The sequence below is a fragment of the Thrips palmi genome, unplaced genomic scaffold, assembly GCF_012932325.1.
Source record: "Thrips palmi isolate BJ-2018 unplaced genomic scaffold, TpBJ-2018v1 HiC_scaffold_12, whole genome shotgun sequence".
Taxonomy (NCBI): domain Eukaryota; kingdom Metazoa; phylum Arthropoda; class Insecta; order Thysanoptera; family Thripidae; genus Thrips; species Thrips palmi.
The window spans coordinates 8,637,347-8,664,853 of NW_023144623.1; the positions used below are offsets into that span (position 1 = coordinate 8,637,347).

A 27,507-nucleotide genomic window follows, 5' to 3' on the forward strand; every position below is an offset into this window, starting at 1 on the left:
TGCGCAACGTTATTCAACTTTTCGTTAGCAACGCTCTCTCTCTCTCTCTCTCTCTCTCTCTCTCTCTTTCTCTCTCTCTCTCGCTCTCTCTCTCTCTCTCTCTCTCTCTCTCTCTCTCTCTCTCTCTCTCTCTCAGCCATAGTGGCGCAGCGTGATTGTCTCCCTGTCTTGAAGTGTGGACGTTCGCTTGCAGCCCAGTGGGCATGCGGCTTTGAACTGTGAGCCCCCGGCGTTCCTTCGTTCGCCTCATCCGCCTCGTCTTACATCCAGCCTGCCTGCCTGGCTGCCTGCCTGGCTGCCTGGCTGCCTGCCTGCCTGCCTGCCTGCCTGGCTGCCTGCCCCCAGGACCGCTGTCCCCGTCGCCTAGGAAGCGGGACGAACGCAAAGGAGGTTCAAGTTCTCGCCCCGGGACGCCCCCTCGTCCCAGTGTAGTGTCCTCCCGAAATGAAAACACTGAAAACGGCGTGGCCGCTCTGTAAAGTGCATAGCGGCGCTGCGGCGCGCGACCCGGCACTCCATCATCCGGGCCCTGAAAGACTCTGAAAGGGCCGCGCGCGTTCAATTCGCGTATGATGGAGATTTACGGTGGCGCGGCGAATAAATTCCAGGATAAGGCCAGTCAACAGGTATGGACACATTTCGACGCCAAGTTGTTTCTCGTGGCCCCCAGGCCCGCAGCGGGCTTGCCCCCGCCGTGCTGCCCCCGGGGCGGGCCCCCGCCGTTTGGGTGTTGATTTCGTTTTTGTTGGCGCCTTGTTTTTGCTGCTGGTTTCGGCCGCGACACCTACACAAGCGCATACACTCACACACACACGAAATGGCGTGGGCCGTTTCCTTAAATAATAGAAAAGCCGCAACAGCAACAAGGCCATATAAAAGGCCGGGTAGACGCGACGATTATGTGGGATTTGCGATGAGCCGCTATTTGGACAGGGTCCAGCGGCCGCCCCCCGCACACCGAAAGGCTGCCGACAGAGGGACTAGCTCCCCTCCCCCCCCTCCCCTGGCCCGGGGCTGCGCGTCCGAGTGCGAAAGAACAAACCCAAAGGGGCCGGCCGGTGTTTACGCGGGGCGTGGCGGCTGCCGGCTCTGGCCGCCGCGGCGGAGTGCTTCACCCGCTTGCCCTGCCTCGCCTGGCCTCGCCTGGCCTCCCCAAGGTGGCGGTGTCGGCACCTGATGAGGTTCTCAGCTTTTCAACAGATCGCCTTCCTCCGATACCTCCTTCTTTCTTTTTCACCGGCGTATTTTCACCGGCCCGACTACACCACCACCACCACCAGCGCCGTCAACAACCTTTTTTTTCGGCGAGCGATGACAATTTGCCGCTTGTTGTTTTTGTTTTTGCTTGATTGCGCTGCTCGTCGCGGGCGCTTGCAGTGCGGCGGCTGATTCCGCCGCCCTTCACCGCCCTCCAGACTCAACGACCTGGCGGAGTTTATTTCGGCGGCCCGCCACCTGCACTGGGAAAAGCGAAAGTGCCTCCCCCGCCCCTGCCCCTTCTCCCTCACGGTGCCGCGCTGTCGAGAACTTTCAAAGTCAAACATCTCCAAACTAGAACTAGGCTCCGGCGGTCGGGGGATCCTTTGTCGACTGCGCCGCTGCGCCGCTAGTTGCCGCTGCAGTCGGGTCGGCCACCGAAGTCCTGGAGGCCCCGGAGGCTGAATGGGAGTCGCAGGTAGCGAGGTACCCGCCGGCCGCACCACTGTAGTGACTGTACCCGAAGCCAAACAGTGCTCCGTCTCTCTCGCACTCGTGACGGACTGGGCTTTATTGCACTGGGCATCTTTTTAAGGGTCCGCCCTCTCTGCGCTGCTGGGAGTCGAGGCCGGAAAAGCAAACGACGGCAGTGTGTTTGCGGGGGCGGCGGGCCGGCCTGGCCTCGCTGGGGGCCTTCAGGAGGGAGACGGCCGGTAGACTGAGTCGCTCTGTCTCTCTCTCGCACCTTCACGAGGCGCCCCGTGAGAGCGAGAGAGACAGAGCGACCTTCGGAATCAGTCTGCAGACAAAGACAGGTGCATCAAGGGCTGGCGGCAATACACGGAAAAAAGGAATTCGTTGACCCAACGAAAATGTGCGTTGATTCCGTGATAACCGGAAAAATTTGTTGGAGTACGAAACTTTGTTTGAGTAACAAAATTTTTGTTGACAACTAACAATCTGTTAGCGAACCAAAAGATCCGTCAAGGAACAAGTCATGATTTTGTCACTCCAACTAACTTTTGCTCCGCCAAGAATTGTTCGTCGTACCAACAATATTCGTTACGAAAACAACTTTCGTTACTCGACAATTTTTTTTGCGGTCAGCCCCGAACACGTACATTTCTGAAGGTCAACGATTCCTTTGTCCCTGATAGGAGCAGTGGGCCGAGGAAAAGTGAAACAAGAATACGTTTCTCTTTGCGGTCCTGCATCCTCGGTAAGTCCCTCACCAATGAACCCCTGCCCCTGCTCGTTGATTGAGTGAGAAGGGGCAGACACACAGACAGATAGACAGTGAATGAATTTCAGAAAATCACCGTTTTTGCTGACTTTGAGCGGTCACTGCATCCAATTTAGTTGCGGTCAAAGGCCTCCCTCGACCCTCTATTCTGAAGACCCACTTTGCCCTGCCTCGGGAAGGCTTTGACCGCTTAGATTAGGGAGCAGTGGTCTCGCAAAAATAGTCAAACAAATGATTTCAGAAAATCATTTTCGCTGATTTGAGCGGTCACTGCATCCAATTAGTTGCGGTCAAAGGCCTCCCTCGACGCCTTACTATTCTGAAGACCCTACTTTTCATGCCCCCTCGGGAAGGCTTTGACCGCTGATAATTTGGGAGCAGTGGTCTCGCAAAAATAGTCAAACAGTGAATTTCAGAAAATCACCGTTTTCGCTGACTTTGAGCGGTCACTGGCATCCAATTTAGTTGCGGTCAAAGGCCTCCCTCGACGCCTTACTATTCTGAAGACCCTACTCTTTCATGCCCTGCCTCGGGAAGGCTTTGACCGCTGATAATTTGGGAGCAGTGGTCTCGCAAAAATAGTCAAACAGTGAATGAATTTCAGAAAATCACCGTTTTCGCTGACTTTGAGCGGTCACTGCATCCAATTTAGTTGCGGTCAAAGGCCTCCCTCGACGCCTTACTATTCTGAAGACCCTACTCTTTTATGCCCCGCCTCGGGGAGGCTTTGACCGCTGACAGTTTGGGAGCAGTGGTCTCGCAAAAATGGTCGAAAGTGATTGAATCCCCGAAAGTATGATTGTCATTTCATTGGATGATGTTGATTACTTCACTGATTACCAACTAGACGTGCAATGATTATCTTGAGTTGGGTACCCCTTGGGGTCTTCTTCCCGACTGGAAACCGTAAGTGGCGACGCGGCCCACCGGAAGTACCAACGGAATCGGTTCGGCGAGAGAAATAAGACCGAGCCTCCTTTCGGTGTACACTTCCTTTAGATTCGCGCGCTTGCTTTTTGTTTTCTCCGCTGGCTGCGCTGGCTGCGTTAATTTGCAGCGTGCTGGAGGGCGCTGGAGTGGCCGGAATCTGCGTGTTTTTGCCTCCCTTAGCCGCCTAATCCCGCCATATTGTAGGATTCACGCCGACGGCCGCAGCGGGCTGCCCTGGGCGAGGCCCTGGGGCTGCCTCCGGCCGCGCTCCGTCTCTCTCGCACGCACGGCCCGGGAAGTCAGCGGTGCGAGAGAGACGGACAGAGTTCCAAATAATTACGGCCGAAAAGAGATATCCCTGTTAATTACGATCCGCTGCATTTTAAAAGTGATTATCGTCTTTTCTGCCGCGGCTCAAGATGGCCGGTCGGACCGGGGTTCAACACGGCACACGGCCTTTTTAAATTTTTTTAATTATTTTTCTTGGTTTAGTGAGAGGCACTGCAGTCTAGCAGCGTTGCCACGGGACCAGCCAACCCGGCATTCATCAGGCCGCGCTGCATTGAGTGATCTTTTCGACTCGTATTTTGCGAGTCGGCTCCGTGTTGTCTTGCCAGACGCGCACCACGGGGGAAAGGTCGTATTGGCGGGGCCCGGCCCGGCCCGGCGGAGTGCTTGCGAGGGCCTGGGAGGGCCTGTGGAAGGGGTTGGGGAATAAATTTGCATACGTTGCTGACAAATTACATTTTGGCTCGTGTGCCCGTGCCAAAAGTGGAGGGCGGCGTCGGCCGACTCGCGAAGACTCGCCGCGCCCCCCGAATGGCTGACTGACTGGCAGGCTGGGGTAATGAGGCAGCCCCACTGCAGTGGCGTGCCAGTGGCCTGCCACGCCCTGGCCCAGGCTTTTGTCGGCCACCTCCTCGCTCCCAATGAGATCCACTCAGGGCGACCTCCTCCGCCCTCCGACTTCCTGTCCAGTCCCGCGGTCGGCCCCCGGCGGGCTGACGGTGGCCTCCACGGACTTGGCCTCCTCGCCCCTCTGCCCTGATCCATCCACTCCGGGTTCGTTTCGTTTCGTTTGGTTACTCTCGGTCCTCGGCGTGCTCTCGCGGCTCGCCGCCATTTCCGCCGACCTGCGGGGCTGCTTCCGTCTCTCTCGCACCTCCAGGGGACGCCCCGCGCGTGCGAGCGAGACAGGGCGACGCTCCGAAACTAGCGCGCGCCAAAGCGGTAATTTCCGCCTCGTTTGTGTTTTGCCGTGTTTTGCTCGGCCGATTTCGCGTTTCGGAAATTGCCCGCCGCGCCACGCTGTTGCTGCTGGCATTTTGTTTTCATCCGGAACAATTTTTTTTCTGGCACTTTTTGTTTTGTTTTTGCTGTGCACTGCCGTGGTACACCGCCACTGTGGTCATCGAAGCAGTCGCTCCCCGAGGACTGCGTCGACGTCGAGGCCGTGGGGGCGGCGGGGGCGGCGGGGGCGGCGCAAGGGCATCGCTTGCCGAAAGGAATCAAACGGAATGCGGAGAGACGCGGCGGCGCAGCGTGCGGGGCCTGTGGGCTCATTCCGACAGTAGTGTTATCACGTCGCCCTGTCTCTCTCGCACTCGCGGGGCGTCCCGCAGGACCGCCGCAGGGGGAGAGAGAGAGAGAGAGAGAGAGAGAGAGAGAGAGAGAGAGATGCGGATTAAACAGAGTGCGCTCTTTTCCTCGTTACGCTCTTGTAATGTGATTCTGCGAATAGCGGCCCGCGCTGCCATATTAAACTATCCGCAGGCAGGGCGCGGCTCGGCGCGGCTCGGCCCGCCGCTGCACCTGTCACCACACCGTAATCACACTGCGATACCTGGCGCGGCGTGTGGGGCAGCTCGTTTACATTTCAGATGAAGGCCAGGGGAGGGGGCGGGGCGGCGCAGGCCGCTGCCGCCGCCCGATGGGGAGGCGACACTTGCTCAATTTAGTCAGGTCCCGGATCTGCCTGCCTGCGCCTGCCCGACCCGGTCCGTCCTCGTCTCGCTCTTGCGCGCCTCCTGCACTGTTGTACCTGTTGTAGGCGCCGGCCGGCCGGCCCGGTCCGTCCGCCCCGGCCTGCCGCGAGTGTTTCCAAACAAACTCGGCGGTAACGTGTGCTTGATGGCTGCCTGGGCTGCCTGGTCTAGCATCGCGCCCCCCGGATGCACAACAGCTTGCCGCCTTCTTAGCAGTTTTGAATTATTCAACGCCGTTGTTGATCCAAATGTACATCTCCTCGCGGCCTCTGCCGCCGGCCGAGCAGTCTGGCCTCGGCCTCCATCGGATCCGCATCACGGCCAGCAGCGCTCTGTCTCTCTCGCACCCCATATGCGGGCCGCCCCGGGAGTGCGAGAGAGACGGCGAGTGTCGAAAGCGCACGTATGCTGCAGCGGTCGGATTTATACTCTGGTTTCGCGCGTTTTAAAGTGTGGGCCCTGCATTGGGCATGATTGGGGATGAGCCGCCGGAATGGAAATATCAAGTTTGCGCAGCGCCGGGCCCGGCTGCGTAATTCCCGTGTGTGTGTGTGTGTGTGTGTGTGTGTGTGTGTGTGTGTGTGTGTGTGTGTGTGTGTGTGTGTGCATTTGCAAGGCACGCTGTGTGTATGCGAGTGTCTGTGTGTGAGGGAGGCAGCAGGGCGGGCTGCGCTCTGCGCGCGTGCCCCTTGATTCGCTGTGATAAAATTGAGAAAGCGGCGAGAAACTCGCGCGCCAGCCAAGAGAGAGATAGAGAGAGAGTGGAGTGATCGGGTGAATGAGTGAGTGAGTGAGTGAGAGCGATGTGGGATTTTCCTGACATCGAAAACGGCGATAGCTTATCGGCGAAAAAAATAAGGTCTGGCGCGTTTGCGCGTTTGCTCGGCCTTGGCTTTTTGTATATTTTCTTCTTTTCTCTCTTTTTTTTTCGAGGATCGTTTCTGTGGGTGATCCGTCTGATGCAAGCGCCTACTCCGCAGCAGCAGAGGCGGTGGGGTGGGCGGTGGTGGTGGGTGGCAGATGGCTCCGCTGCGGCGGAGGAAATTCCTACCGAAAGCAGGAAAAAGTTTTGATAAGGCAAAGGGGGTAGCCCGGCCTGCGCGGCGTGGCGCCCGTGGACGCCACCATCGCTCTAAAAGGGCCTCGAAACACAATCCATTATAGTCGCTAGTGTCGCGGTCGCTGGCTTACGTCACATGATGAAGGACAAAGGAAACTACTCCCCTCTCCCTCCACCCACACTCCACTCTGGCTGGAGAGAGAGAGAGAGAGAGCGGGCTAACCACCAAATCGCTCATCCTTTGCTCTCGGCCGCGCGGCCACGCTTGTTTGCATACCACCGCACTGTTCGGGCGATTGCAGGGACGCCTGTGGCTAAGGCCGTGTGTGTGAGTGTGTGTGTGCGTGTGTAAGTGAGTAAGTGAGAGAGTGTGTTGACTAATGATGCAGCTTGATGCCCTTGCTCGCAATAAACGCGACCCTCCTCTCCTGCACCGTGCTCATCCACGGATTTCAGAGATTGCCGCGTCGGTTTTCATGTATTTTGGTCGTTTTTATTTTATTTTTATTTGCCCTTTTTAACAACGTTGTAACTGCAATGTGCGTTTTTTTGCTCGTGTTCCAGGTGAGCGATGGCTTCACGGCGCGTGCGTGCGTCGTAAGGGTACGTAAATGCGCGGATGGCGGCGGTATGGCGCTCGCGAGGTATACGGCTCTATTTAATAAGGCTTTAGTGCCGCAGTCGGCGGCGTGCGGCGCGGTCCCCGCCGGTTACGACGGGTTGTGATTTTGAGGTTATGCTGCCCCGCTGAAGCGGCCGAAGCCTCGCGGCGAGCCCCGGCGAGGCGCTGCAAGCGTGCGGAACGGCGTCGTGTCACCGGGGCGGGGCGGGGCGGGGCGGGGCGGGGCGGGGCGGGGCGGGGCGCTGCCGAGAGATTTAGAGACTCTTTATAGGCCTATTACGGAACTTGGGTAAGGAAACGGCTGCCGGTGAGAGCGCCGCGCCACCCCTCAACCCTTTTACTTCTCGGCCTGTCCGTCATTGAACGGCTTGGAAGTGGCTTACCCGGCAGCAGCGCCGGCAGCGCCCCCGGTGGCGAACGGCGGCACTACGGCGCTACCGGCGCGCCGCGCGCTTCGCGCTTGACAGGCACTTGGCTCATTGGCGCGGCCAGGGCAGGGCCAGGGCAAAAAGGAGTTTGATTCAGTTGGCCGAAGTGGCGCTTGGCGCGCTCGACGCGCGAGGGGTGCGGCGAGGGGCGCGGCGTCGCGGGGGACGCGGGCGAGAACGAGTCCGAGGACGACGAAGATGGATGCCCCCGGGCGACGTGGCGGGCTTGGCGCGCGCCGACGCCGGCGGTGAGGGTAGAGGGCTCCCCGGGCGGGGCGGGGCGCGGTGTACCCAGATCAAGCAGTGCGCGAGGTCGAACCGAAAGCGAGCGGGGTTCGCGCCGCTACTCTACGCCACGCGCACCTGCCGGCCTGGCGGTTTGAGTTTGGGAGGGTTGCCGGTGGCGCTCGAGGACCCGCAAGCACCGGCAAGCACCCCGAGACCGTCGTGTACGTGCCGCCAACTCCCCGCCCCGCCGTCCCGAACAAGAATCCGTTCCTTTTTTTAACAAACACCTTCAACTTACCGTGCGTGCACTCCTCTAGCGGCGGCCTCGGCGCACTAAACCTTGGAATTCGGTGCCCGTTCGGCTGCACCGCGTCGCGCTGTCTCTCTCGCACTCGTGGGGCGCACCGGAGGGGTGCGAGAGAGACGGAGCGGCGAAAGCACTGGTTGGGCATCAGCCCGCGGGCAGGCAGCGCGAGGCAGCGCCACTCCGTAAACAGTGTAGGTGTTTACGCGGCGAGGCTGCAGCCTGGCGGTCTGGCAGCCCAGGCAACCCGGGTTTGAACGGGAGGTGCGTCGGGATCAGCGGCATGGACGCCGGGCCGGGCAAAAAGGGGAACGCGCTGCTGCACCGGGACGGCCGGGAAGAGGAGGAGGACGAAGGAGAGGAGACGCGGCGACCTGATCAGCGCGTTTGACGGACACCTCGCCGGCGGCGGGGCGGGGTTGGGGTGGGGTGGGGTGGCCAATCAATTCGCATCCTGCTTGCTTCCGGTCGCAGTGCTGTATCGCAAGGCCTATCTCTCGGCACCTCGCTGATTGCGAGCCCTCCCTGCCGCCCCACCCCGCCACGGCACGCCCCGCCCCGCCACGAGCCCCTGCGGGGGTAGTCGGCCGGGCGTGGCGGGGTGGGATGTGCCGAGACTGCAGCATCGGGGTGAGGCCGGGTCGGTGCTGCCGGGCGCGGCGCGATGTGGTTTGACGGCAGTGTCCATCAGTCATTGCACCGCACGTCCCCGGAGCCCTGTCCCCCCCTCCCCTCCAAGACCGCGTGCTGCGTGCCCGGCATGCAGGCCGTGCTGGCCGTGGCGGTGGCCGACTTAAAAGCACGCCCCGGCGCCTCCACGCCGACTAGGCGCCTCGCCTGGCTGCATTGCCTGCAATCCCAGGAATGCTCCGCTGCGTCTCCCAGCTAGACTGATTCCGAGAGCCGTTTTCGTCGCTCTGTCTCTCTCGCGCCTGCACGGGACGCGCCGTGAGCGCGAGAGAGACAGAGCGACGGAAACGACTCTCGGAATCGGTCTGCAGTCCCAATGACCCCGTTAGGCCCGAGGGTCCCGAGGGGTGGGCAGGCTGCCGCCTGGCGGTCCAGGAATCCAGGAAGGGACTGGGCGGCCTGGTGCGCCGCCCTGGCCCCGGCCCTCTATCGCCCTATCCGGCTCTATCCGCCCCTATCGGCTTCTGAGTGACGTTTTGAATTCTCGATGATTGGCGGACGAGGCTGATGCCCAAACGAAGCCCTTGTCTCTCTCACACCCCCGACGGATCGCACCACGAGAGCGACAGAGACAGAGCTTCGTCGTCTCGGAGTCGGCCGGCATAGGGTGGCCACGCATGGCCAAGCCACCCCCCGCCACCCCACGCACTGACTTGAGTAGCTTACTGGACCCCGCCCCCCGCGGGGCCCCGCCTGACGTTTTGACGGATAACGCCAATATGCCCCAACAGAGACGGACGGGTGGGACTGGGCGGTGCAACGCGCGGGGAGGTAAATTCGGGAAGACTGCCTTAAAAGCCAGTGACGGCGACCTGGCCGTGCGGCCCCCTGTCTCCTCCTCGGCGTGCTCCTCGCCCACCGCACCGCGCTTAACATTCTGGCACTGAAGGATGCAATCAGTCAGTCAAGGGTGCGCCCTCCCCAGCCCCCCCCCCCTCCCTGCGGGCGTGCCTGAACCCCAACGGCGTGTCCCAATTTCCAATATCTCTCCATCAATTTGGAGATAAATTCTCGAGTGTGGGGGCGGGCTGGGTGGGCGCCGGCGTCCCCGCCCAACACCCTCATGACCAACTTAACGCGCCGGGGTTGTCAATTATTTTGTTATTTTTTTCTCATCTTTTTTCACCGGGTATGTGATGTGATTTATGGCGGCGGTGACTCGGACGCCGTTCCCCTCCCTAGATGTAGTGCTTCAATTTTGGCGCGTCACGCCGAGCGGGCCGAGCGGGCCGAACAGGGCGTATCTCTGCCGGCGCGCCGCCGCGTTCGACGGCCGATGCGGCGCTGTCGGCGATGGGGTGGCAGCTGTCAGCCGCACGGGCGGCGCGCCGGGCGGGCGGACGGATGGACAGCGAGGGAGTCTGGCAGGCGGACGGACCGACGGACGGACGGACGGGCGCGAAGAGGCTCGACCCGTCGACAATTGAATCCGACTGTACTTCGTGCACTTCGTGACTTCGGCCGGCGTGGGGACGACAGATACCTCGTCTCCCTTCCTTCTCCCCCCCCCCCCCCCGCAGCGGTCCTCGCTCACCCGTTGCCGTATTGCGCGCGCGGCCGTGAAACGAAATCTACTCCGGTCGTTTTGACAAAATCCCGGGGAAGTTGCTGCTGCTGCTCTCCGCTGGCGTCGCTGCGGACTTCCCTTCTCTCTCGCACTCGCCGCGGCGTCCCGGCGGCAAACGAAAAACCGTATGCGCAAACAAAAAACCGTATGGGGCAAACGAAAAACCGTATGCGGCAAACGAAAAACCGTATGGGGCAGACAAAAAACCGTATACGGCAAACAAAAAACCGTATGGGGCAGACAAAAAACCGTATGCGGCAAACGAAAAACCGTATGGGGCAGACAAAAAACCGTATGCGGCAAACGAAAAACCGTATGGGGCAGACAAAAAACCCTATGCGGCAAACAAAACCGTATGGGGCAGACAAAAAACCGTATGCGGCAAACGAAAAACCGTATGGGGCAGACAAAAAACCGTATGCGGCAAACAAAACCAGGGACAAAAACCGTATGGGCAACGAAAAACCCTATGGGCAAAAAACCGTATGCGGCAAACAAAAAACCGTATGGGGCAGACAAAAAACCGTATGCGGCAAACGAAAAACCGTATGGGGCAGACAAAAAACCGTATGCGGCAAACAAAAAACCGTATGGGGCAGACAAAAAACCGTATGCGGCAAACGAAAAACCGTATGGGGCAGACAAAAAACCGTATGCGGCAAACGAAAAACCGTATGGGGCAGACAAAAAACCGTATGCGGCAAACAAAAAACCGTATGGGGCAGACAAAAAACCGTATGCGCAAACAAAAAACCGTATGGGGCAAACGAAAAACCGTATGCGGCAAACGAAAAAAACCCTATGGGGCAGACAAAAAACCGTATGCGGCAAACGAAAAACCGTATGGGGCAGACAAAAACCGTATGCGGCAAACAAAAACCGTATGGGGCAGACAAAAAACCGTATGCGGCAAACGAAAAACCGTATGGGGCAGACAAAAAACCGTATGCGGCAAACAAAAAACCGTATGGGGCAGACAAAAAACCGTATGCGGCAAACGAAAAACCGTATGGGGCAGACAAAAAACCGTATGCGGCAAACAAAAAACCGTATGGGGCAGACAAAAAACCGTATGCGGCAAACGAAAAACCGTATGGGGCAGACAAAAAACCGTATGCGGCAAACAAAAAACCGTATGGGGCAGACAAAAAACCGTATGCGGCAAACGAAAAACCGTATGGGGCAGACAAAAAACCGTATGCGGCAAACAAAAAACCGTATGGGGCAGACAAAAAACCGTATGCGGCAAACGAAAAACCGTATGGGGCAGACAAAAAACCGTATGCGGCAAACAAAAAACCGTATGGGGCAGACAAAAAACCGTATACGGCAAACGAAAAACCGTATGCGGCAAACCATGCGGCCGTGGACGTGTCATCACTGCTCCCCGGCCGACTGAACCAACTTGGGCCGCTTCTAGAGCTGGCACGCCCTTGACTGGAGGGCCTCTAGCCTCGCGGCAGGTACGGAGGCCGGATTCCTGCTAGCCTCTTGCCGGGCTGCCGGGGCGGTAAATTGAAGGGCCCTTTGTACATGCCTCCGAAGGGTCCGAGGCAAGGCGGCCCGGCCACGATGACCGAGCGGCCCAAACGAGCGTATAATAGCAGAGGACACTCTGTAATGGATTGGAGAGAGAGAGAGGGGGGGAAGTGTCCCGACGGCGAGGGAGACTTCCGGTGGCTGAAGTGACGGCCGCCGTCAGTCCGTGGGGCCTTCAGGCCGTCAGGGTGCTGGGACGGGACGGCCGGGACCACGGCGAGACCAAAGGGGCTCTCGGGTGCTGGCCGTGGCAGCCCTGGCAGCAAGTGACATTCTCGAGACGAACGCTGTGTTTCTGCTGCGCCGCTTTGCAGCCAGTGTGCAGCAGCTCCCCGTTTTTCATTTTCTTGTTCAACTTTTTAATTTTTGTTTCTTCCGGAGGGCAACTCGTGCCGCGGCGGCGGCAGTCCGGCGCGGCGCCCCAAAAGTGCGTAGATTTGTTGCTCTGCTTTATTTCAACTAACTGCGCGCTGTGCGGCGCTGTGCGGTGCGGCCGGTTTTTTGACGGGCGCCACGCATAAATTGTTTGGCCGCCCCACGGCCCCCTTATCGCCACGCTGGCCGGCCGGCCTGGCCGCACCGCGCAGCCGCGCGCCGCGTATACAAATGCCTCAACACTTTTGTCCGGCGCGGCCAGCCTCGGCCAGCCGGCTATCTGGACGGCACATTAAGGAAAGTTATTGCAGTTGGCCTGCACCGCGCGCCTTCGCGCCCAGAGGACACTGGACCTGTTACGGCCTCCGGCGCCCCGACTTCTGGACGGACGCGCTGCTGCCTCGGGGGTGCTCAAACGGGCACCGAATTTGAAAATTGAATTGAATTGAAAATTACACGAGAGTACCAATAAAGTGCTCCCGAGAGTCGTCTCTCTCGCACCATGCCTCTTTATCCTTTTGGTGCGAGAGAGAAACGACTGTGGGAATCAGTGTGCTGGTGCCCTGGTGTTCGGCTCGCGGTCCTCTAGCGCTCCACTGTGCACAGTGGGCCAGGCCCAGGGCTGGGCCCAGCGTCTCGGCCGGGCTCGGCCCACGGTGCGCGGTCAGGCGCAGATTGCAATCGTCCCGGCCGAGACGCTGCAGGAGGAGCGGCTGGAAAACGGTCGGCGTCATTTCCATGTAAATTGCGTGTCTTTTCGTGTCATGTCACCCCGCCGCCGCCGAGGCCCGCCCCGCCCCGCCCCGCCCCGCCCCGCCCCGCCCCGCCACCGCGACGCCCTCTCGGATCGGCGGCTCGGATTGTCTGTCGTCGGGGAGACAGTGGCCGCCGAGCGGCGACCGGGACCGGAAGTAGGGAGGAAAGTTTGCTAATAAGTTGGGCGCGCGGCCGGCCGCCGGCGGGGCGCGGGGGCGCCCAGGGCACCCCGAGGGACCCGCGAGGAGACCCCCAGGGCGGATGGCGCTGTTTTGAAAAGCAAGCAGGAGCCCCTTCTCCTTCAAACAGTGCATCGGCTTGCCGCCAATCTGGAGTCGCCTCGGCGGTCTCTTGCTCTTCCGCGACGGGGCGGGCACTTCCGCGCCGGCAACCCGATCCCGCCGCTTCCCGGGGACGACGACGACGTCGACGTCGCGGTGCTCGGGGGCGTCACCTGCCCCGCCGCGCAGCCCGCGCACTTTGCGGCGTCCCCACTGGAAACTCGATGCGCCAGGAGCGAAGCGCGCAGCGAGGCTCGCCGAAAGCTCCACGTATTCCACATTTATATTTTTTTCGCTCCGCGTTTTTGCCTTTCCCGCCGCGGTGTGATATTATTGGTCGCCGACGGCAGCGGCGTCCCCGAATCGGCGGCCCCGGTCCATTTATTCCTCGCAAATGAAGAGCAGATTATCCCGAAAGCAGTTTGCGGAACGAATTACTCGACGGTGTTGTTTTTGGCCGCGAGAGCGCGCTGCTGTCCGCCGGAGTCGTTTTCGTCGCTCTGTCTCTCTCGCACCTACGCGGGACGCCCCGTGAGTGCGAGAGGGACAGAGCGACGGTCGCCGTGCCACGCTGCACCTGCCGGACTGGTCGCCTGCCGGCTGCGTCGAGGCTGCGCCAATCATCCGCGGAGCGCAGAGCGGCTTTCATTCAAAACAGAAACAGCCACTGCTAAAAAAAAGCCCGTCGAAAAAAAAAATGAAAACCTCGCGAGGGCTACTCGCACGAAAACGTGCTTTCGCGGATCCGCGTCGACGTGATTTACGAGGCAAGTTAGCGGCAGGCTCCTCGGGGCCCTGCAGTACAGACCGACTCCGTCTCTGTCCCTCACGCGGGCCGCGCCGTGAGTGCGAGAGAGACGCGCCTCGTCCGCATGCAGACGTAAGGGAGTTGGCGATGCTGCGTCGCGTGCAGTATACGCAGTATACGCAGTACGTCGTGCGTGCATTGTGACAAATCTGCCCCCAGTTGCCTGGCCTGGCCTCGGCAGCTGCGAGTTTATCCGCCCCGGGTGAAGGTCGCCGCCATTAGAAGAAGAGGAAGAAGCGCCAGGGCTTTCAATTAGAAAGCACCCGAAGGCGCCGTCTCTCTCTCTCTCTCTCTCTCTCTCTCTCTCTCTCTCTCTCTCTCTCTCTCTCTCTCTCTCTCTCTCTCTCTCTCTCTCTCTCTCTCTCTCTCTCTCTCCCTCTCTCTCTCTCTCTGGGCGGGCCCATTCAACTGAGAGCTGAGTAAATCGGCGGGCCCATTGCCTTTCTTGCGAGTCAACACTCGCAGCGAGCTTTCTGTTCGTTATTAGGAGAGGACGCGTCTGCCTGCAGTCACTCTATAGTCGCCATCGGCGGGGCGGCGGGGCGTTGGAGCCGCCCGGCTCTGAGATATTGCACCGCCGCTGCACCGATGCACGCGCCGCCCTGCAGGCTGGCTCCCAAACAGCGCGTCGCTCCGTCTCTCTCGCACTCGTGGGGTTAGGTCAGGCGCGCGTGGGTGTGCGAGAGAGACGGAGGGAGTGCTTTGGCCGGAAATAGCGCCGCCGTACGCTCTGCCGAGCCCGCAGCGGCGCAGGCCGTCACCTAATACCTTTATGGAGGCGTTCATTCATCCCTCGGCCTCTCTCTCTCTCTCTCTCTCTCTGTCCCACTCACTCCTCTGATAAACTGCGCCAAGGCCCATTCGCTCCTCGCTCTGTTTAGTGTTCGCGGGCTGCTGCTGCTGCTGCTACGTCGACTCGTGTTTTCTATGCAGCGCCCAGCGTCAGAAAAAGGAAAAAAAATAAATTTAAATAACATTTTTTTTTAGAAGTATTGAACATTTTGGATGTTTTGCTTTTTATTGCGCTATCGGGGGGACACTGCGCTGGGCCGCGTAAAGCTCTGCGGGGCGGTATGCGGCGCCGGCGTGCCTTTCCGAGGGGCACTCGGGGCAGAAAGGGGCGGCGGAGGGCTTGGCCGAGCTTTGGCCGAGCTTGCCTTGCTCGCCGTGCTTGGGGCCTCGCCGGCCTTGCCCGGCCTTGCCGCCAGTCCGCAGTCCGGTGCGACTACATTGTTGTCAAGGGCTGCTGCGGGAGGCCCAGCAGGGCCAGCAGCCTGATTCAAAACGGCGCCGCTCTCGTCGCTCTGTCTCTCTCGCACTCGCGCGGCGTCCCGTGAGGGTGCGAGAGAGACAGAGCGCTGTTCGGAATCGGCTCGCTGGCCAGACCGTCGCTATACTAGGAAGGCCCTCTCTCCAGTCATCGCAGAGTGGGGTCGGACATGGTTCATAATGTCTTTAAAGGTAGAGCCCGCCTGGCTGCCGTGCCGTGCCGCGCCGTGCCGTGCCGCGCCGTGCGCTTTTCGGCTGCGACTCTCCATTCCATTCACCACCGAGCCGGGGATCCATTCTCTTCCCTCTTGCTTCTGAAATAGATTCACCCTGTTCCGTCTATTCCTGTCTGGGATCCGCCTCCCGTCCAGTCGCCCGTGCGGAGTCAACTCAATTCGGGCCGCGCTGCTGCCACTGCCGTTGCTGCTGCCGCTGGCTCTTGTTGTTGTTGTGTTGTTGTTGTTGTTGTTGTTGTTGTTGTGTGGCGACTGCGCCGGGACCACCACGGGAGGAATGGCGGGACGACGACGCCGAGGTGCCGAGGTCGCCGTCGACGGGGGGCGATGACTTTGCCTCCGTTACATTATGGTGATCACCTGTTTGCAGCCCGCTCAGCGCGGAGACAAATGTTTTGCAACTTTCCCGCTCCATCTGGGATACGGGGGGTGGCCTTCTCTCTCTCTCTCTCTCTCTCTCTCTCTCTCTCTCTCTCTCTCTCTCTCTCTCTCTCGCTTTCCACACCCCCTTTTTCCCCTCTTTCCCTCTCGTCAAACAACTTTTTCCCGCGCTCTTTGCAGGTTGATTCCGAGCCGTCCCGTGTCGCTCCGTCTCTCTCGCACCGGCGCGGGGCGGCCCGCGAGTGCGAGAGAGAGAGAGAGAGAGCGACTCACATTGAGGAGACGAGCCGTAATTACACATGGCGGGGATGGCGCCGCCGACTTGGACAAAGGCGATCGCCGGGCAGCGGACTGATTCCGGGAGTCGTTTTCCTCGCTCTGTCTCTCTCGCACCTGCACAGGACGCCCCGCGAGTGCGAGAGAGACAGAGCGACGAATCTGTCCGCTGCAGCGCAGGCAGTGCGCCCCGGCGGCTCCGCGTGCGCAAATAAATACAGAGTGCTCCACCTCCCCTGCCCCTCATCCCACGCCACCTCTCACCGCCGCTGCGTAATAATTTATTTAATGGTTTTCACTCGGACAGCTGCAACCAGCGTGTCCATCATCGGCTCTGTCGGGAAACAGGTGTGTGCGTGTGTGTGTGCGCGTGTGTGTGTCGGTGTGCTGGCCGCTCTGACGTCATCACGAAGCTAGTGGGGGGTTAAGAGCTTCTTGACAGCGGCGCGGTAGTGCACTCCTCCCGCTGCTGGCCGAGTTGAACCGCCCACTAACACTTCTTGAGCTGGCTGCCTGCTCCGTCTGCCCCGCCCCGCTGCCGGTGCTGCCGGTGCTGCTGCTGCTGCCCTAGAAAAAGAAACACGGGCGACACAGATGAATCGCCCCGCGGAATGACCCACCCTCGCGCGAGGCTACCTCTCTCACTCCGGGGCACCCAGCGGCTCTGGCCCCGCCCCGCCCCGCCCCGCCCCGCCCCTCCACCGAGTCAGACGCCTGGCTGGAGACGACGACACGATGATTTAGCACGCAAACTTTTTTTTTTGTAGTGCGCGCGGAATACGTGGAGAACGTGGACACGGCGGGGCGTGGCGGGGCGGGGCGGGGCGGGCGGGGAAGTCAGGTAAAGGGCTGCTGCCGGAGGCTTCGGGCTGCGGTCTACCGCATTTCGCAAAGCCGCCGACCCCGGCCGCCAGCGACTGCTGCGCGCTGCTCCGCCCCCCTCTCAGGGCAAATTGCTAAGTATCGGTAAGCGCGCGTCGACCACCGCGTGGCGGGGCGGGGCGGGGCGGGGCGGGGCGCGCGCTTCCCGGTCGTAAAGTTTGTCAGGCCCGCGCGCTCTCTTTTCTCCAAATGCGCGGAGCGGGAAAAGATTTATACCCCGACTTGGCGACTTCATTTGTAACGCGGCCGCCGTGCCGTGCGTGGCCGCGCGGCCGATGGGGGTCGACGACGGCGGCCTCGAGGACGCCGACGAGCCTCCGGGTCGCCGCGTTGTCTTGACGGGCCGCCTGACCTCGCCTTGGCGTGTGGTATGAAGGGCGCTAACTACCACCACCCCCCCCGCCACCCCCCCCCCCCTCCCCCAACCCGCGAAGCGCGAGCCTTCCACGGTGCAGTAGCGCAACAACGGGACTTGAGAGTGATGAACTGGCAATAGAATGGCCTCGTAAAGCGGTCCCTTTAGTGTTGCACCACGAAATGCACACACACACACGCCCACTCACAAACGCTCGCAGTCTGTCTCTCTCTCACACACAGACCAAACCCACCCCGGAGCTTTTGTTGAGGTGTCGTTTCATACACCACAGCCGATAGAATTTTTTTTCCTCCCTCAATAATTTTCTGTCGGTGAATGGAACGCCGCCCGCCTTCCTTCCCTTTCCCTCCCCCTCTCCTCTTTCTCCTTTCTCTCTCTCTCTCTCTCTCTCTCTCTCTCTCTCTCTCTCTCTCTCTCTCTCTCTCTCTCTCTTTGGCGTAGTTTTGCGTAGTGGCCGGCCGCTGGCCCTTCTGCACGGCGGGCATGGCCGGGCATGGCGGTGCGCGCTGATACGAGTGTGCCGGCTGCTGGCACGCTGCCCGCCGCGCCCGTCCCGTCCCCGCCGAGGTCCCCGCCGTCCGCGGACGCGCGCGCCCGGCAGAGCCGTTCCGAACGGGGCGCCCGTCGCTCCGTCTCCCTCACACCGCCACGCGACGCCGCGCGGGTGCGAGAGAGACGGCGCGACGACATGGTCGGGAATGATCCGGGGGCCTGGCGCAGCCCCACGGAAAGCCCGCCCTGATTTAGGCCCTCGGCAATGCCCGGCGCAGCTCTCGGCAGCTCTCCGCTGCTCTCCGCGCGGCGGAGTCCGGGAGAGTCCTGCTCGAGTCCTGCTGCCGCCGCCCGAGCCGTGTAAGGGACGGCGCGGATTTTTACAGCGCGATTCATCCATCTCTGGAGCCGACGGAGAGCACGGGTTGAGCCGGACCGCGTCCGGAAGGCCCTACGGAGCCTGTCCGGCTCTCTCTCTCTCGTGTGTGTGTGTGGTGTGTGTGTGTGTGTGTGTGTGTGTGTGTGCTGGTGCGCGCGTGAAGCTGGAATGAAGATGAACACTGACTCTGTCTCGCGATGTCTCTCTCTTAGGAAACACACTGGTCCCGGATCGGCCCGGCGTGGAGGGGCCTGTGAGCTGTCTGAGAGGTGACAGTGGCGGGTTGGCCGGGGCGGGGCGGGGCCGTGCCGGGGCTGGAGGCTGGATGCTCCCCCGCAGGGCCGCAGGGCCGCAGGGCCGCAGACAAGGATAATAACATCGCCAGGACGTCAGCTGGCGCTGCCGGCGCTGCTGGCGCTGCGTCGCTGGCGCGCTCTGGCGTCGAGTTTTGGCGCCACACCGGCCGGGGCACGGCCGGCCTGCAGCAGCATGCTGGCGCCACCTGCTGCTGACGAAGAATTATATCTCGCGGGTGGGGTGGGGGTAGGGTGGGGTGGGGGGCACCCGGAAAAGTGAGACTACCGCGTGTTAATTCGGCCCGGAGACTCTCCGTCTTCGTCGCCCTCGTTGGCTCGTCCCGGCGGTGTGCGAGAGGGACAGAGCGACCCTTGGAGTGTCGATGGCGGCGGGGACGCGCTGCGGTCGCGGCGGCGCGCCTCCGAGTAAGGTGTCCGGGTGTATCAGCGCCGCAGCTCCGTCGGCCAAGATTTATTGGATTACCGCCCGGCCCGCCCCCTGGCGGCCTGGCCGGGCCTGGCGGCGTCCCCGCGAACTACACACGGCCGCGCTAGCTGCGCTGGCTGCGCTGACATCTGGAGGAATTGTTTTTCGGGGCACCCTAGATTCATCCCTTTGGCACGGCGGCCCCGGCCAGGGAGCTTGCCTGGCCCGGACTATAACTCTCCTGGACAGCAGTCTCCCACGCCTCCCGACCGACTTGACAGTGCCGACGATGCGCATTATCGCCGCGGTCCCGGGTTCGAGTCCCGGTGCCGGCTCCGTTTTTTTGCGGCTCGGTCATGCTGATGCGGACGCAATCTACGGGGATCGAATGGCGAGCCGGCAGGGTCCGGCAGGTAGGGACGGGTCATTGCTGTGGCTTCCAATTCCGGATCGCCGCCACCGACGCCACTGGGGCTTAATTACCAATTTTATCTCCAAATCTGGGCGAAATAAACGGCAATCAAGTTTGCAGCGCCAGCACGCCCCGCGCACCGCGCTCCGCCCCTCATCGTCGTCACAAAAAAAGTTTCCCTATTAAAAGGGACGCGGCGCGGCATTCAGCGTTGAGCGTGGCCAGGCCGCCCAGGCGCGCGCGCAACTTTTTTAAAAGTCTCACTTTTTGGCGCGCCCGGCTCTCCAAATAGCCGCCTACACCCTAAATGGCCGGGCCGCTCTCACGCCTCTCACAGGGCGCTTGAACCGTCTAGCCGCGGAATCGGCCTGGCCGTTTACCGGGCGAGCGGACGGACGGACAGACAGACAGACCGCTGGGCTGATTGACTGCAGCCGGTCGGACTGCACCCTTTCACGTTGCTGCACACCTGACGGCACCTCCCCTGGGCCAATCGGGTTCCCGTCAGAGACAATGCGCACCCCTCCCCGGCGGCCCCGGCAAGGCCGTCCGGGCCGCCAAGGCGGTGCCAGGCCGCCAGGCGGTGCATCCGCCGCCCCAATTTGAATCTGAATCCGAATGCGGCGCCGTCAGTGGGGCCTCTATTGCGGTTGGGGCGGCCTGCCGAAGCCACGCAGCCATGCAGCCAGCGGGGCCTGCCTCTGCCGAGCGATCTCGTCGCTCTGTCGCACTCGCGGGGCTCTCCGTGGGGGTGCGAGAGAGACAGAGCGAGGCTGGCCCTGCCTGGCCCTGCCGGGTGTGTCGGAATGAAGGCGAATTGCAGTGGAACGGACGCGATGGGGAGGGCGGTCGCTTTGTTCGCCGTGCCGATGGTGAAATACGATCGGTAGCCTATTTTGCGCCCTGCATATGGATGTCGTGCTGGCGTATAATAACACGAGCGCGGCGGGGCGGGGCGGGGTGGGCTGTCATCGCCACGCGGGTCCGCCCCGCCCCGCGCGGACCGACGGACCGTGGCCTGCACGCGTTTCCCCGCCCGTTCCGATGACGTGCAACTTGCCCGCCTTGGAGCCAGCCGTCATGCAGGTGAGCCCGTCGGCCCCCGCACCTGCAGAGAGAGAGAGAGAGAGACTCTTGGCTCACCTGCGCTCTCGCCGTGGCAACTTCTCAATCAAACTCCACCCACGAGCTAATTATGGTGTCCTCTGATTAGAAGGGCGAGGGGAGGGGAGGGGGAGATTTCCTCTATCCCATCGCCCCGCTCAGCGCGACCCGCACGCTCCTGCCGGTGCTGATCCTCTCATCCCCCTTAGTTTGCAAACTAATTTTTTCGGACACTTTCTAATCGAAATTAAATCTTAGCGCAATAAGGCCCTAGTGCAAGGCCAGGCGCGAGAGCATTTTTTCGTCACGTCAACCAATTTTTTTTTTCGAGACAGGAGCTTTGTGCTGTGCTGGGTGAGTAGCGCGGCACGCGTGCAGTGCAGCCGAAACGGCATTACGATATGGCCTGGCCCTTAATGGTAATGGCAACGCTTCGGAGCGCCGTGTCGGCTACCGTCCCGCCGCGCTGCCGTGTGTCCGGGAGGCCTACCTCGCAGGCGTTCAGCCCGCCAGCCGCGCCGCGCCGCCCAGCCAGCAGGGGCCTTCAATGTTTCAGCGACGAGCCGCTGCTGCAAGGGTGACCACGAGGACGACGTCGACGACGAGGAGGAGGCAGTGCAAAGGGCGCAGCAGGCCGCGCTAAAAAATGAATCCCTCGTCTCGCTGTGACGCGTGTACTCCCCGGATGACGGCTCGGCCTGCCAGACCGACTCCGAGAGTCGCCTCCGTCGCTCCGTCCCTCTCGCACCTGCAGGGCAAGCCCCGCGAGTGCGAGAGAGACAGGGCGACGAACAGGCCTCTCGGAATGGGGCTCCTGGACGGGCTGCTGGGGCACTTTGTCTTTTGTGTGGCCGAGGGCGCTGCCAGTGTCGCGTCGCCGCTCGGCGCGCGGAGCGGCACAGCGCAAAGTAGGGGCCGTGTTCAAACAAACAAGACGCGGGGCCAGGTGGGGCACACTGCGCACAGCGCGCCGTGCTGCCCCGGCCCGCCCCGGGGGACGATGATTCCGAACACCGGTCGCCGTCTCTCTCGCACTCGTGCGGCGGCCCGCAGCCCGCAGGCGGTGCGAGAGAGACGGAGCGACGATGCGCGCTGCCGTTCGGCACAGCCATGCCGGGGGCGTCTGGCGGCGCGCGGATAGACTTCTATCCTGTTGTGTTTGTCTATCCCCTCGTTCTAATTCTATCCGTTTTGCTCCGTCGTGGCGGGGCGGGGAGGGACGGGGCCGGGCGTGCGCCTCAGGAGACTGTTGTGTGGATTAACCATGTCCGCGCACCCTTTCATATATCGGGGGGCCGACCGTTAGCACGCACGGTAACGATGTTACTTTGTTTGTCGCCTCTCCAGCCTCGTGTGTGTGTGTGTGTGTGTGTGTGTGGGTGTGTGTGTGTGTGTGTGTGGAGGCGGCACGCCCCTACGGAGGCCAAGGGGATGTCGTTGAGTGCTAGCGGCAGAGGGGAGAGGGGGGGGGCGGAGGGGCCGGAGGATGAGGGTGCATGGGAAAGCCGTGTTTTTGTCAACACTTATTAAATGGTTACGGCCTCGTCACACGCGGGGAACTGGTGGCGTTACACACACACACACACACACACACACATACATACATACACACACACGAAGACAAACGCGCGCGCGCGCACGAACACGCCCATGTCCTATCACCCCGCAACCGCTCGCCGTGTGCACAGGCACTTTCACCTTCACCCCTTCCCCCTTTCTCCCTCACACACACACACACACACACACACACACGCGCGTGACGTAAAATCACGCATCAATCTCCCGGAGCGCCGTTTTAAATTCGACACTCTGATTGGCAGCCTCGCGACTTTTGACGCTCGCGGATGAATCGTGGAGGTGACGAACGAGTACGGGCGGGCAGAGCGGCGGCGGCAACGTGCGTGCAATCAGACGCAATCATAATTTCAATCCAATCAAATCCCAGAAGAGAGAGAGAGAGAGAGAGAGAGAGAGCGTGCGGCGCTGGCCGTGATAAACAACACGGTGGTATGACACGTCCCCGGCGTTCTATTAGTATGTGTACTTGTGTGCGGCCAGGGTCAGGGGGCACGGGGCGGGGGCAGGGCCCTGATTGACATGGATACCGTAAGGTCGCGGTGGGGGGAGGGGTGGGGGGCGCAGGCCCTGCTCGCGCCCCGGTGCCGCCGGGTAGGACGGCAGCCGACACGGCGGCAACGCGTAGCGACGCGCGGAAACGCCTCCTGGAAGTCTGGAAGACTGAGGCTCTCTGCTGCTGCAGTTGCGTGCGGCGCCGCTGCGGTGCCGCCGTGCCGCGGTGCACTGCATTATTCAAATGGGGGCTCCCGAGGCCCGAGGAGGCCGTCCAGGCCGTGAGGCTGCCTGCCGCTCCTCTCTCGCGAGACCCGGGTTCGAGTCCCGCCGGGGGCGGATTCGTTTCGCTTCACGCAAGGCGCGGCGAGTGCCGCAGCACTCTCTCTCTCTCTCTCTCTCTTTCTCTCCCTCTCTCTCTCTCTTTCTTTCTCTCTCTCTTTCTCGCTCTCTCTCTCTGTGCAGCAAGTTCTTGCCTGCTCATTAGTGCCCGCACCCCGGAGCCTTATCTGGCCGAATTGCCGAATTGTAGCAGACAGTTGACTGGAACTTGGAGCAACACAACCGAATTAATTTAGAAACTAAAGAGAAAGAGAGACAGGCAGAGGGGGCTGCCGGGATTTCATTTATCTTTGAGTCACCGTGCGGGCCGCGCGCCCCTTTTGCGCCGCCCCCATCGCTCTGTCTCGCTCGCACTCGCGGGAGAGGCGAGGGCGACGGTCGCGCCTCCAGGACAGCGGGCCAGGCCGTGGCCAGGCCGTGCAGCAGTGTACAGTGTACACGGAACTGGGTCAATCCCGAGGAGAGGGAAACTGTGAGCGTAATAAATGAGCTTGCGTGGGGGTGGGGGGGGGGGTCGGCATGGCAGGGGGCTCGCGACGGGCGGGGCGGGGCGGCGCAAGGTGAGTCTGGCTGAGGACGAGGACGACGCGCTGCTTGGCCTTATCGAGGCGGCACAGAGTCGGTCTTATTCCGGGAGGCGTTAAAGGACGGGGGGTTAATGCCAGATTGGCGGGCGGGGCGGGGCGGGGCGGGGCGGGGCGGGGTCTTCTTTCTTATGCGCGCGGAAGCGCTGGCGAAGGAGGAGGAAAGGTGTGCAGCCTGCAGGCTGGCTCCGAACGACGCTTGGTCTCTCTCGCACCCTGACCGGGGCCGCGCCCCGAGTGCGAGAGGGACGGCGGTAAATGAGGATTGGGCCGTATTTCGCGAGTCTGCCGGCACTGGCGTCTCGGCGGGCAGCATACGCGGCTCCGCGACGCTCCGCGCTACATCGACCTGGCCGTGCCGAGCCGTGCCGGGGATTGCCTCCCATTCTTTCGCAGGGACCGCCGCCCCCCTTTGGTAAACTGTTTCGATACGGAGCCGCGACTCCAACACCGGTGATCCTCTTTCCAGGTCGGGGTGCTGGAAGCTGGAAGGGGTTGGAAGGGGGGGGGGACCGTATGTAGCCGAGAGGCTTCCTGATTTTCCGATCAGCTGCGCTCGTACCTGCTTTGCGTTCCACCGCGCTCCACCCCGCCTTGCCCGAGACAGTGGAGGCGCGCTAGAGCCGCCGCGGAGCGCGGAGCGGAGCTACCCGATTGCGCCGTCGAGGACTCCCAGCTGCCTCCCCCACCGCTCCGCCAGCGCCGCCTCCTTTCGGGGCCTCAAAGGGAGGCGGCGAATTAGCCGGGTCATTGTGAATCAACCTTAAGGACAAGTACGCAACACCGTTCATTAGCATCACCCCTCCGGCTAAGCCTCCCCCCCCCCCCCCCTCCCCCCCCCCCCCCCCGCAGCGCCGCCTCAGAGTCAAATCTAATTTGAGAAAAGGAGCATCGTTGCGCGCGTCACGCCCACGGTAATCCCGCAGCCCGGCGACGGCGCGACGGGCCGCCGTAATCCTCGCGCCGTCGGTATCGCCACGCCCAGGGTCCCCGGTTCGAATACCGGCTCGGCGTTTTTTTTCCCCCTCCCTTTTCTTCCCCCTTTTTCTTCCGCTGCTGGATGAACCCTTCGCGCCCGGCCGTAATCAAGGTGCGATCGCCAATCAGAATGGCACACCTGCGCGGCGTCTGTCTCTCTCGCACCCCCACGGACAGTCCGCGAGTGCGAGAGAGACAGAGCGACGAAAGCGCGGCTCGGAATCGGCCTGCTGATTATGGCGGAACTTATTGGCGCCTCGGGAGAGGGAAGGCCGGCTCGCGAATTTTTTTTTTGAAAAAGGGAAAAGATTAAAGGGGGGTTGTGCAAAGAACCGGCCCGGGGCCGGCCAGGGTTTCCTCTTCCTACTCCCCCTGGGCCGGCGTCTCCCTCCCCTGCACCGCCGGATTTGGCGGGGCCCCCAGCCGCCCGGCCGGGCCCCGGTGGGCCAAGAAGGGGGGCTCGGGGGGCCTTTTTGGGGCGGCTTCCTCCCCCCTCTCTTCTCTTTTCTCCCTTGCGTTCGCTGTTCCAGCGCCGCTGAGCATGCGAATGCCCCCCCTTCCGCCAGACGCCACGCCCCCCGGGGGCCCCCCCCCCAAACCCCCCCGGGGCACACAACTGATTGAGCCCAAAAGGTTTTGGGCGCCCCTTTTTCCCCCCGGGGGCCCCCGTCGAGAAGCGGCCGGGCGGAGTCGGCCCCCGGGGCCCCTTTTTTTTTTTCATCCTTTCTTTGGGGCCGCCCCCGGCGTTGGGGGGGCTTTACGCCGCGTCCCGGGGCCCCCGCCCTTCGAACCCCCTTTCTTTGAATGGATTGGGGAAAATTGTGCATTGCCTTTTCAAAGAAAAAGGGGACCAAATGGATCCGGCGGGCCCCCGTCCCGCGCCCCTTTCCAAATTTTGGGGGGTTAAGGGAAATTTTGGGTTTACTTGCCTTTTCCTGTTTTTCCTGCCGGTTTGGCGGTTGGTGTTTTTTGGGGGAAAAAATTTTTAAATTACTTCTCTTTTCCCTTCCATGTTCTCGCCCGGCGGCCGTTTTTTTTTTTTCAAAGGAAAAAAAAAACCCCGGGGAAAAATTTCAAAAATTGGCCCCGGGCCCCCCTTTCTTCTTTCCCTTTTTTTTGGGTGTTTGGAATGGTCCTCTCTCTCTCTCTCTCTCTTCTCTCCCCCTCTCCTCTCCCCCCCTTCCCTTCCCTCTCTCCCCTCCCCCCCTCTCTCTCTCTCTCTCTCTCTCTTGCGTTCGCTGATCCAGGCCGCCATCGTGGAGCCTATGTGCGAATAGCGCCGCCCCGTTGCACGCAGCACGCACGCAGTGGGCCAGAAGACCAGTTTGAGCGGACACAGAGCTGTGGAGTCCCAAAATGTGGTTCAAATGGGACGTCAGTGGATTCCTCGCACCTATGCGGGACTCCCTATGAGTGCGAGAGAGACAGGCTGCTGGGACGTGGCGCCCGTCAGGCCTTGCGTCAGGCTCCACCCTCCTCCTTCTAACGCCGATCGCTGTAAGTCATGTTGGCGCGGCGGCTTTATCGGCCACGCTGTCTCTGTCTCGCTCGCACCTTCTGCGATCCTCGGCCTCTCTCTCTCTCTCTCGCACCCCGGCCGATAATGGCGATAAAAACGTTGGCGATGATGCCTGTCACGTCACGGGTGGACGCAAATGGCCATGCCGCCGCGCCGCGCCCCGTCCCGCGCGTCCCGCTGGGGCCAAACTTTGGGGAGCATTAAGTAAGTCTGCGCTGATTTCATCTGGGGGTCCTCTCGCCTGGCTTTTCCTGACGGCTGCCTGGCTGGCTGCTTGTTTGGAGGGAAAGTTTGTGATGAAATTTGGACGTGCTGCCCTATGGGCCGCCCTATGCGCCCTATGGCGTTCCGGTCGGCCCCCCGCCGCGGCCCCCGGCCGGCGACACGCACTGCGCGGCCACAGTCGGCACGACCCGGGCCGGGGTCAGCTTCAGAGAGTTGGCTCTCCCGGGTTCCAACTTCCCCTTAATCTTTCTTGGACATTTGAAAATGGTTTTGTTTTGGTGTTGGCGTCGGCGTTGCGCGTAAACTCGCCCCGGCCTTGGTTTACCAGTGTGCCGGCGACGTCAGCCGACGTGCCCTCCGGCCGGCCATTCTAAATAGAAAACTGCAGTTATCGCTGCGGGGGGCTGGCGAGCAGGGCTGCGAGATGCGTCCCACTTTCACACTGTTTTCAGACGGCGGCGGCGGCCCGCTGCAACGCTCTCTCTCGCACTCATGGAGCGTGCGAGAGAGACAGAGCGGCGAGGTGCTTCCCCGCCCCTTCGGCGCGGCGCGGCGCGCAGCAGAGCTTGCAGCTCGCTTGCAGCAGCGCCACAAATAGGAGCGTTTATTTTCCGGCCCGGCGACGGCGGCCACAGAGACGAGGAAGAGGGCCTCGGAGGAGAGGGGAGGGGGAGGGCGTTGCGACGCGCGTCGGCCGTCTTCTTTGTGCTTCGGGGCGCCGATGTCGCCCGATTTCTCATACCTGACCGAAATAATGGATGGGGGAAGTAATGAGTGCCGTCGTCGCCGTCGTTACCTTCGCCGTCAAGTCTTCGTCGTCGTCATCGTCGTCGTGCTGGTGGTGGTGGCGGCCGCGCCGCGGCGCTTCTTGCTCGCCGAGTTTCCCTGATGTGTCGTGTTCCGGCCGGCCCTGTTTCGCGTGACCCGGCAGGAAGGCGAGCCCCCGGCCGGGGGATGACTTTATAGTTGGGGCAGGGCCGGCAGCGCGGTCAGGGCGGGCGGCGCCCTGTCGCTCCGTCGCTCTCGCACCCGCACTGGCCGCGCCGTGAGTTGGAGGGAGACGGGGCGAGGCCGCCGGGCCGCCGGTGGTGGTGGTGGGTCCGGGGCATTAATGAGCCAGCGTCGCAATCTATCATGTTGGAGATCCCCTCCTCGGCCACCCCTTGGCCGTCCCGGACCCCGGACCCTGGACCCTGGACCCTCCCCGACGGCATCCTTCCGAACCCTGCCCTTCTTTCTCGATCCC

At 61.8% G+C, this 27,507-nt stretch overlaps 1 protein-coding gene across 1 annotated transcript in view; it reads left to right on the top strand.

Moving 5' to 3' along the window:
* LOC117640307 (E3 ubiquitin-protein ligase MYCBP2) overlaps window positions 1–27,507 on the top strand; it is a 171,444-nt gene that overhangs the window by 95,062 nt on the left and 48,875 nt on the right. The window lies entirely within an intron of this gene.